General features: G+C 28.8%; 1 long non-coding RNA gene across 1 annotated transcript; it reads right to left on the bottom strand.

The window, feature by feature from the left end:
- Positions 1-10894: 10894 nt before the first annotated feature.
- Positions 10895-11482, bottom strand: LOC128195551 (uncharacterized). The gene is made up of 2 exons (XR_008247197.1): positions 11370-11482; positions 10895-11252 (listed from the first exon to the last, which is right to left on the bottom strand). It is a non-coding gene; the product is annotated as an uncharacterized LOC128195551 (long non-coding RNA).
- Between the last annotated feature and the right edge of the window lie 651 nt (positions 11483-12133).

Below are 12133 nucleotides of genomic sequence, written 5' to 3'. Positions count from 1 at the left end.
TATAAAAAATAACAAATTAAAAATAATAAATAATAAATAAAACAACGAAAAATTCCTTAATAATAATTATTTAAATAATTATCAATAAAAAAATAAAATTACAAATTAAAAAATAATTAAGAAACAAGTACAAAAGTCAAAAAATAACCACTAGTTAATTACCAAAATTTCGATTGCTAAATTAGCAACCAAATGAAAAATCGGTCACAAATAATTTTCTGATTAGAGTTTTTGTCATCACTTAATTTCGGTCACTAATTCCATCATATTAGTTATGGATTTATCTTTAACAACTAAAAATTTTGGTCGAAAATATTCAATTTTGTTTTGTAATTAGTTAAACAACTAATACAAATTAAGTCAAAATGATTCAATCTAATTTGTATTTAATAATTAAATCAAGACTCAAATGACTTTTAATTTGATTTATAAAAGAAAATTGTAAATAATAATAACAAAGTGCAAATTCAAAATTAAAGAGAAAAAATTATACTCTTAAACCATTGATCCAAAACTCAATTTGAATTATTTAATCTTATTCTGTGAAAATTTTTTCTTCATTATACTAATCATTAAAAATAATCATATTTAAAAACAAAAACTGATTAGTCATTATATTAACTAATTAGAAACTATTTTATATAAAAAAGTTATTGATATCTAATATAGTTTTTATTATTGTCAGCATCCAATTTTGTTGAAATAAATCAATAAAAATAAAAAATAAAAAATGAAAAAAAAAATAAAAAAAAAATAATAATTAATGGTGGATAAAGAAAAAAAAATAATTTTTTTAAAAAATGTATATATATATATATATATATATATATATATATATAATTTTCAAATTTAATTTAACCCAAGAGCCCAAGAATCCAAGAGTTTTGTGTATATCTTCATCTCCTCTTTGTTTTTCATAACCCTCATAACACACATCATTAAAATTTTTTTTGAAATATTGGTTTCTAGATAAATGAATTTTTTTAATGTGGTAATAATTTGAATAAATATTATGTCAATAATTATAAATAATATTCCTGATGATAATTAGAAATAATATCTTGGTATTATACTACGATTTGCGACATCTGTTTCTTTTTAAAGGAAAAAAGATATAATCCTAAAGATTGACAAAGGTTATGACAATAGTTATAATGAATGTCTTGTATATTTCTGATTTGATTTATATTACAACCAAGACCATTTCTCTTCCTTTTTTGATTATTACCAATTAATTCACAATTAAAAATATTACCATATGTGTATATAAATATACACCCTATCATAGAAAAAGCAAAATAGAAAAAAGTAGAGAAACACGCAAAAATAATAAGTGGCTCTATCAACAACAAGTACTAAGAAAAAAAATAGTTGGAGTACCTAAAGGTATGTCACCTCCATTATTTTTTTTCTTTTGATTTGAATATTATATATATTATATTGTACGTTTTCCCCACTTAACTTTGGCATTGTCTTCTAAGGACATTATTTTTACTACTCACATGTATCTTGTTTTAAATCATAAAAAAGAAGGTCTTCATTTGTTTCCTTTGGTATTGGTTAGATCCCACACATGGCGTGATAACTATTTTCAATTTTATTTTTCAAAAGTTAAATAAACAATTCTAAAAAATAAAGAATATTTTTTTTGTTACATATATTTTTATTTTAAAAAAATAATAAATCAAAATAAAGATGTTTTCACGTTTATAAAAATATAAAAATTCGTGTGATCCTTCGTAAAGTCGAGATGCTTACTTCTTTTTCTAAATAATTAAATTTTATTTTAAAAAATATAAATATTCGTGTGTCCGCATTGACTTAGTACTTGTTTATTTCCTTTTTCCATCATTTTTAGAATACCAAAAACTGCAAAAGCTTCAGAGCTAAAATAACATTGTGATTTGTAAATTGGTATCAAAATTAATTCTAACATTAGTTAACTTAAACTTTAATTATTTATTATTATTGGTTCTAATTTAATATCTATTTTAAAAGTAAAAATTAATTTAAAATCATAATAAATAAATCCTTAGTAATTAGAAATCAATTTAATTTCTAATTTATAAATTAATAATAATTTTTTATTAATACACGTGTTTAAATGGAAATATATGTTTTATAAATAAATTCATATTATATTCATTACATTTTCAAGAAACTTCGATGTATAATAAACAAATAAATGAAATATATAAAATAGATGATTTAACTAGCCGGGTCTAGACAAATTTCAACTCTATTCGTACATGTGCAAGAGGAAGGAAACTATCATGTCATCGCGTGGAAATATTCAATACCTTCCGTTGCGCTTGACTTTAACCTCATCTTAATTGCATAGGAATTTGAGAGGCCAGTGTCGTCGAAAAGGAAAAATGGGGTGTTCTTGATTCGGAGGAAGAAACAAAAGGGGTGATAAAGAATACAATAGCAGTGGAAGATTAAAAGGTTTGAATAAAACCTCTATAAGTAAGTTGGTTTTGAAAAAAAAAATGTAACTTTTTTTTTGTTGGCTAGTTTTTAACTCGATTCACTTAGAATCTGATTCACTGGATTGAACCTGTGGTGAGCTTGGCTCACCAACCTATCTAATTTAATTTAATTATTTATTATTTTGTGTTTTAATATTATTAGTTAGTATTTTTTTATTATATTATAGATGGTGATAAAGAAAAAGATGTTTCTAAGAGAGAAAAATATTATAGATTTATCTATTCAAGACTCTAATATTATAAATGGACAAGTGATATAAAAATTATCAATATTAAAAACTTATTTGTTCGCCTTTTGCACATGTTTTTGGATTACGCTCGGATTGAATAATATTTTTTTTTTATTTCGAATTGTCTTTGGAGTTTAACATCATTTTAGTGTGACTTTTATTTAGATTTGAATTAAAAAAATGTGTTTTTTTTTATTTTAAAAAAACTTATAATTAAATGAGCCAGTAAGCCAACTTATTTAACCAACCAACCCGTGGTGCGTTGGGCCAGGTTTGAATTTTTCTAACTCGTTAATAAGTGAGCTGGGTTGGGTTGGGTTGGCTCACTAAGTGACCAACCCGTGGTAAGTCGAGCTGGGTCGAGCCGGATTACCCGTTTTGACAACTCTAGTTTTTCATTACATATCCATAAATAGTTAAACAACATTACCTACCAAAATCCTGTTAATTTCCTTGTAGATTTTCACAACAAAAAACACTCTACTCAATGCTCAATGAATATAACTAGAATGAAGTTATGACATTATTGTTTCAATCCTTGTTGTATTTAGCTTTCTAGCTAAATATAGAAACTCCTTGCAAACTTGTAGGGATAAGGATTCTTGTGAATCTCTTAGAAAAAAAGTGAACAACATGAACTATATTGTATGTGTTTGTTAAGACCTCACATGTAAGCAAAAAGCCAACAACTCTAGACCACAAAGTTTAGGGTATTGATGAACGCATATTTATGTCCTCCTTTAGCCTTTAATATTATATTCTTAATTATTTTTTGTACTTTAATAATATTTTAATTAATATTTTTTATAATTGTATTTATTTAGCATGATATACAATAACATGTTAAAAATAGGTTTTTAGTTGCATAAATATTTTTTGGATATTTTGAGGTGTGTTAGTACAGTTGCTAAGTTGAGCTCATTGAAGTGTGAAAATAAATTGGTTAAAGTTTCATAACACCTTAAAGATAAATTCATAAATAGAAAATAATCAAGACCACAAGGAGTCAATCCATGCATAACATGAAAAAGTGAAGAAATTTGACTAAGTCAAAAAGAGGGAAGATGCAACAAAAATTGGATCTTGCGATTTTCTTTATTTTTTTCTACTAAAACGACTTTGATAATTGATAGATGTTTATGATTAAAATAATTTGGTAAACATATATCTTAAGATATTTTATTTGATATTATTAAATAATTACCTTATTTAACTATATCAAAAGATAATATTTATCAAATATTTTTTAATCTAGCATATATTTTCTCAAATATTTTTAGATCTCCACAATAATTAAATATATTTTGAAGATATTGAATTATTTAGAAGATAATTGGAGGAGATTACATTATCATAAAAATTACAACAATAGAAAAATCTGAAACAAAACCTAATCCAATTTCTATATAAAGAGAGTTAGAGAAACACATTAAGGGAGCTTAGGAACCCTTTTCTTTCATGTTCTCCACCATACCTGTCGGAACAATTGGCACCGATATAGAGTCGCGAGTGGAATAAGATATTCGGAAAGCGTGTTACGGTCACAAATCAAGTTTCAACGGTCCGTTTTAGAAAATCAATTTTCTTAGAGAAAATTTATCAAACAGTTGAAGTGCATAAAACAGTAAAGAGTGTAGGGAATAGAAAAATGACACACTGGATTTTTATCCTGGTTCGAATCAAAAGATTCTACGTCCAGTTGTTAATCACTATAAATAGTGATTAACCTTTTTCACTAAAAATATAATTGTACAGATTACAAGATAATGAAATGAGCAAAGAATAGAAAACACCTTCCTTCGACAAACGAACTAGAAGAGTGCAACAAGTAACTTCCTTCGACAAATGAACTGGAAGAGCTTCCTTCGACGCACGAACCGGAAGCAACAACTTTGCCAACTTGAAGAGAACTGCTCTGACCTTTGACACACAAAGTGCGAGCTTCTCCTATTCACAAGACCAGACAAGAGCGCTCTATCACTTTGAGAACTTCCTCAGACAAACTGTATTCTCAAAATGGCATAGATCCTTTTCACTCACAGAGAGCTTCCCTTAGGCACAAAGCTCTAATACTCTCAATCGAACAGTTTTTTTTCTAAGAGCTGTGAAGACTTCTATTTATAAGCCTAGTTTCGTGCAGGGACAAAAACTAAAAAGACATCTCCTAACTGCCACTGATAATCGATTATCATAAGTGATAATCGATTATTTGTGTCCGTTATGGAGTTTTCAAAATGTGATAATCGATTATCCTAAGCAATAATCGATTATTCCAGAGACTTGGACAATATTAAATGAAACAGTGATAATCGATTATTCTGTGTAATAATCGATTATTTGCGCGAGCAACTCTCTTCTAAATTGGCTCTTGATAATCGATTATTTGCGCAATGACTCACTAAATACGAAAACTTCTAACAGTTTTTACATCATTACAATTTATCCTATACATTTATTTTTACAAAATGCGTTTAACAAAGATGCATTTAGAGTCTTCAATTCTTCAGCTTTTATCATCATCATAACTTCACAGTAGCTTCAAGATACCAATGCTCCTCATTGGTAACACTACCTTCTTCTATTTTCATGTTATTTATACATTCCATGGACTGCTAAGCCTCTTGGGTTGATTCTGTTGTAATTTCTTAATTGGATTCTGAGGTTAGATGAATAAATTTGTTTGTTCTTTTCATTCTTGGGATTTATTTTTATCTGTGTTTTGCTTCTTAATCAAGTAAAAGTAATGACTTTTATGTTATAATAAGTTAGCATGTTGTTAAATCTACATAACATTTCAATCATGAGTCCAAGGGTTTTTACTTTTAATTGAGAATTTACTTTGATTAAAGTTAGAAACTTTCATGTGATTGAGTGGGTTTTTGTCAATAATTGAGAATGTACTTTGATTACGGGTAAAAAATTTAACAAGAAAATCAAGAATGTATTTTGGTTAATTAGTTTTTTAGTTGATAGAAAAGGTAAAAGAATATACATGATTAAAAAGTAATATTTAATTGAGAATGTACTTTGGTTAAGTTTACTATGATTAATCTACAAAGTTTTTGGTTTTAATTGAGAATGTATTTTGGTTAAGAGTGAGAATGACAACAAATTAATTGAGAATTTATGTTAATTAATTTGAAAATTTAACACAATAATTAATTGAACAATATTCTTAATCTTTAGATACACAATGATGAATCCTATTTTGAAAAACCATTGAAATCAACCTATTTTCTTTGTATTTGTTTTTATCTTGTTAAATCTTGTTATAAGTTTATGTCTTTATATCTTTTGTTATTTTTGTTCTTTAAAATTTTCTTTATCTTTATCTTCTTCATAATTTTACTAACCCTTTTGTATTGTTTTCATAAAAACTAATTTGTTAAAAATCAATTCCGTGTTCGTTGAGAAACGACTTAGGGTTGAATTTACCCTTCCTATTTTATTGGCTACTATCTTAGCAATTCATTTGATCGCATCAACGATAGCATTATGAAGAATATAGATCCAAGAGTCTTGTTTATCATCTTTCATTTGATACCAATTTCTTATATGAAACCATGTCCATATGAACTTCACACAGATAAACACAAAGATTCACTATGAGGAGTGGTTCTTACTAGAAGTGCTTAGCAGAAGCTAGAACTTTATCTTTGTTGGTCAATTCAAAAGTATATTAGGTTCAACACCATCCGTCATAGGGGACAACATGGACGACACTGGTCTATGTCTAGTCTATGTTTTAGATAGTACCAAGACGATGCTAGTGGCTCGTGGAATAATGTTTCGGGCAACGACTGTTGTTCATGGTCTGGAGCTATCATAAGATGACATCTAGGTCTTAGTAGACAACATGATCATACTAGATGCCTCAGTTCCTTTGACAATAGATGAGATTTTCACTGTGGCACAAACCTTCCAATCTTTTATCGTTTGGCCTAAACATTTGGTTAGTTCTATTTCTGACCCCATGGTATGGACTTCTACTTTAAACTTCTCAATTTTAATGTTTACATGTTATTGATGTCGAAAATTATCCTAGTTTTTCATGTAACAACAGCCACATGGAGCAGAGAAGATTCGTTTATCTGAGGACGATCCTTGTGGTGCATATCATCAACTTTGTGACATCATTGTAGATAAGCTGATGATGGTTGAATATGATCCTAATGTATTTGGGAGAGACTCTGAGATCCCATTGTATATGCATAGGCAAGATGCCACAAAGCTTATGTTGGGAAAAGAAGAGTTGAATACTACATTAATTCAACTATGGATGATGTAAGTCTATGAGCAATTATTTATATAAAATTGATTTACATATAACGTTACTTATATCAAATGTAATTTTTTATTTCAGATATATGTTTGGTGTAAGTAACAATTTGCGGGTACAATGATGTTTATGGGTTCATTGACCCCCAAGGTACTCACGAAGGAAATAAATTTGATGACATCTAAACATACATCACCAACGGCTTTCAAAGGGAGAATATGTATTGTGTCCCTTATATATCTGGGTAAGTGAAGTTTGTTGTTAACTTCAAAGATCCATTTTAATATATAAAAATTAAGTTATTATCAATTTCAGACACCGCTGGTAGCTACTTGTTCTTTCCATACCGGAGAATAGTGTTGAGTGGTTGTGCTCATTGCACAAGTCTCCTCCCAAACATCTCAGACAAGTAGTAGATTGGTAAGAACCTCAATGTTTGGACTTTCTTTATTAGAGAAACGAATGCTAAAGCCATTTTTTTAATAGTTCCCTTGCAGCACATATGATTTTGTCCAGGAGATCAACTGCTATCAGTAAAAAACTTCAACGGTTGACTCTCAAGGTTTGACATTTTGGTCCATACTTTCTTATAGTTGTTTTGTTCTAATGATTTTCATTAACTATTTATAATTGATGATATATTATAGTGTAATAGACAAAGTGAGTCATATGAGTGCAAATATTACGTAATGTATTAGATGACACACATTATTCATGTCATATCACAAGTGGCTGGGGAACGATAATATTTGAATTTGATGAATTTTGTTTTTCTCCATCGTTTGAAATTCATATACACTAATTAATATCATGTGTCTTGTGCAGAGATTCAAATCTCCTACTCTAATTCAAGTCACTTACTTTTGTGATTGTGGATATAAAAAAAGTAGACTTGCTATTAAAAACAATCACATAGTATAGACCTCAGTTGTAACAAAAATCGAGGTAGAAAACAATCTATGGCCTCAGTTCAACCACAACCGCTGTCACAAGGTGCACCAAATTTAAAAAAAATAATAATTTAAGGGCTATGGCCTCAGTTCTTGCATGAATCGTTGCCATAGATCCATGTTATTACCTCGGTCCAATCGAGGTAATAACCCTCCTCCCCCCCTTTGTTTTCTACTTTACTACTTTGGTCACTAAGGAACGAAAGTCAAAACCCTCACTCTATTACCTCGATTAGAATCGACGCCAAAAGTCCACCATCTTTTTACCTCACCAGTATATACTTGGGTCAAAAACCAAAGCGTATTACCAAAAACAACTACTATCATTTTCATTCGCTGCACTAGTGATCCAGGCTTCTCGAAGATCCATATTTAGACTTCAAATATGTTTGAACATAAATTTACACCAACAAATGGTCCTTCTACTATAATTTCAAGGAGCATGAAACCTAAATTTGAAGAATCAAATCCTAATTAGAAAAAGGTTCGACTTAAGCTTTGAGATAAATGATTAATTTGAAGGGTTTAGGTAATTTAAATTATATTACGTTAAAAAAAATTTCTATTATGAGTGTTTGCTAACTTATTTTTCATACAAAAATAGTATAGAACCAGAACAAGACCAAGCCATAAGATCTATTTTTGATACAAAAGGGTCAGATTTATTAAAAAATGCGATGAATAAAGTTAGGAATGGTCAGGATAAGGGAACATGGATTCCACCAATTATTCCAGCAATCTTGGATCTGCACTGGAGTTCTACAAAGTTACAAAATAAGTGTGTCATTGCTAAGGCAAATCGGGCTATTGAGAAAGGAGTCACAACCTACTACGGTGGTTCATATCTACTGCAACTTACTTTGAGAAAATGGTTGTGTTTAAATATATGTAATCTAAGGAAACTTGAACGACAACCAATTTCTTAGAAGGTTGTAAAGAGAACAAGGAAACTAAAGAATGGAGAATGAGTTAATGATAGGACACGTCACTTTGTGGTATTTTTAACTTTTAAGTTATAATTTAATGTTTGATGTGTTTTCTTCACAAGAATTATATTTGACTTTATTTTCAAAAGAAATATAAGAAACGTAGAGAAAAGGCTCACCAACATGTTCTTTACAAAACTCTTTTGTTGCCTCCATTGGTGGCAATGAAATATATTTTAATGTTGTTGGAGGTGGAAGTAAAAAGGGAATACTTGTGGACTTGGTACTAGGGGATGACAACGGATCGGGTCGGGTACGGGTAGTGCCTACCCGCAACCCGACCCGCCGGATAAAATCGTATCCGTTATCCAACCTGCTACTCGCCGGGTATGCGCGGGTATCCACAGATACCTGTAAAAAATAAAAAAGAAATATTTAATACATATTTAAAATAAAATTTAAATAAAATTACAAAAAAATATATAATATAATATAATATAAATTAAATATAAATTAAAATTTAATTTTAATTAAATTTAATCTAATAAATATATTTTTATTTTATTTTTAATTAATTTAATTTAAAAATATATAAATTATTTTTTTTTAATTTTTCGCGGGTAGCGGGTATCTGTGGGCGGGTAGTATACTACCCGTACCCGACCCGTTTAGAAGCGGGTATTAAAATACCCGCTACCCGTTACATGTGGATAGTAAATAATCGCGAATAATTACTATCCGTCGCGGATTTTACTTGTAGATACCCGTGCTCGCGGGTAAAATTGTCATTCCTACTTAGTACACTAAGCAAAAGAGTTTATTATGTGCTCACTTTTTTACCAGCAAATCTCTAGTGGCACATCAAATAAAAGAAATGCATGAGAGTATTTAGAAGTTGAATGTTGAACTTAATGTCAAGGAGAGCACATTTGAAGAAAAAAAGCACTTGACGAAAGATCATGAGCAACAAAATCATCTTTTGTTTACTTGCAAAGTGGCTGTCAAGATATGGAATATGTGCAATAAATGGACGGAGAATTTGAGAGTAAACCATAGTTAGATTCAAGCACATTTTGAACATTTTCATCTATTGGAACTAAATCACAAAGGGAATATGCTATGGAAAGGGTGTAAATTGCTATATTGTGAACCCTATCATAAGAATTATATTGTTTTTAAGAATGTAATACTTAATCATGGATATATATTTAGTGTGACCCAAGTGAATGTTTGGACAGGGCTAAAATATAAAAATACAAATATCAAATTTTATTTCTTTGATTATTGCCTTTATCCCATACTTTGTTTAAGATCCATATATTAATAACACATCACAAAATCAATGTCTGTGATAGGAATAATATGAGGATAATTATACAAGACTCTTAAATCTATAACTTTGACTTTGGGTTTTAGAGTGATTGATTTTTCGCTTGCAAGTGCGGTCTTAGTAAACACGTTCTATAGTGTAGTTCATGTTACTGACATTTTGCCAGGAATCTTTATCTCTACAAGTTTGCAAGTGTACAAAAAATAAAGATTCTTATATATTTAGCTAAAAAGCTAAATATAACAACGAAAAGTGAAATAATAACCTCATGAATTTATTCTAGCTATATTCATAAAACACTTAATTAGTATAACTTTTTATAAAAATCTATAAGAAGATTGACAAGATTTTGATGGGTAATATTGTTTAATTATTTTTTAATATGGCTGTGAAAAATATGTATGTATTTTTTTGTAGAAGGACTAAAACAACCCCAAGTACTCTCCTGTCAATGTATTTTTTTTTTCTGATAAAGAAAATTATAAACTTAGTTGAACTTAAGTTTGTTTGTGAATTATCTTAATTTTATTTTTTTTTAAATTAAATTTTTTTTCAAAACTAATGCAATGTACTTTCATTATGTAATACCTTCAGAAAAGTCCAAACATAAATAGTAATGATTAGTAATGTTTTGTCAAACGTCGTTAGAATAAGTAGACATTTTGTCAAACGTCGTTAGAAAAAATATTAAATTGAACCTAAATTATGAAATTAAATATTATATTGATTTTTTAAAAAAAATAAATCTCACACCGAACAAAGTTAACGACACCAACGTTAATATTAAGTCAAGTATAAAATACAAACCAAACTAAACAGACAATACAAATAAAGAACTAAAAGACAAATATACAAACTAAACAGACACATATCTCCACCATGAAACCTGAGTATAGCTAGTCACCAGCACAGCCTCCACCTCCGCACCCTCAACCACCACATCCACCACCACATCCACCACCGCCACAGCCACCTCCTCCTCCACATCCACCGCCGCCACAGCCCCCTCCTCCTCCACCAGTTCCATGGTGACCAGCAGCAGCGCCTGTTAAAATAACCATATTACCATCTTTAGCATCACCACCACCTCTGACTCTGTTAGAGTTACCTTTGGAGGCATGAAGCTGTTGAGCATAGCTACTTGTAAAAGTTTTATTCAAACCTTTTAATCTTTCACTGCTCTTGTATTCTTTATCATCCCTTTTGTTTCTTCCTCCGAAGCAAGAACACCCCATCTTTTCTTTTCGACGACGCTGGCTTTCATTCTCAAATTCGTATGCAATTAATATAAGGTTAAAGTCAACCGCAAACTTTACACGGAAGGTATTCAATATTGTTATACCTTCTATGCTTGGGCCACGCAATTACATGACATTTTCCTTGCACTTTTCCTTGCACTTGCACATCAACGAATAGAGTTGAAATTTTTCATGACCCAACTACTTAAATCATCCATTTATTTATTTCATTTATTTGTAGATTATAAATTTAATTTAATGTAATGAATAGAATATAAATTTATTTATAATAATATCTATTTCCATTTAAACACGTCTCTAACTTTCTTTATAAAATTATTACATTGATATTAAAAATAGTCTATATTATTAATAAAAAATTATAATTAATTTATAAATTAGAATTTAAATTATTTTTAACAATTAAAAATTTAATTATTTATTATGATTTTAAATTACTTTTTACTTTTAAATTAGATAATAATTTAGAATCAAAATAAAAGTTTTAGTAATTAATATTAGGAATCAATTTTAGATACTGGTAATGTTTTATTTATAAAATAGTGTCTAATTTTGTTAATACAATGATGAATTATTTTTTGTTTTTAAATACCATTGTTATTTAATATTATGACACAATGATTATTATGGTTATAGAACTCAATGATAATAAACAAGTAAATCTACA

This window comes from Vigna angularis, chromosome 2 (assembly GCF_016808095.1).
Source record: "Vigna angularis cultivar LongXiaoDou No.4 chromosome 2, ASM1680809v1, whole genome shotgun sequence".
In the NCBI taxonomy this organism is placed as follows: Eukaryota; Viridiplantae; Streptophyta; class Magnoliopsida; order Fabales; family Fabaceae; genus Vigna; species Vigna angularis.
Note: the sequence above shows the minus strand (reverse complement) of the source record. Positions and strands in the feature narration are given on the sequence as shown.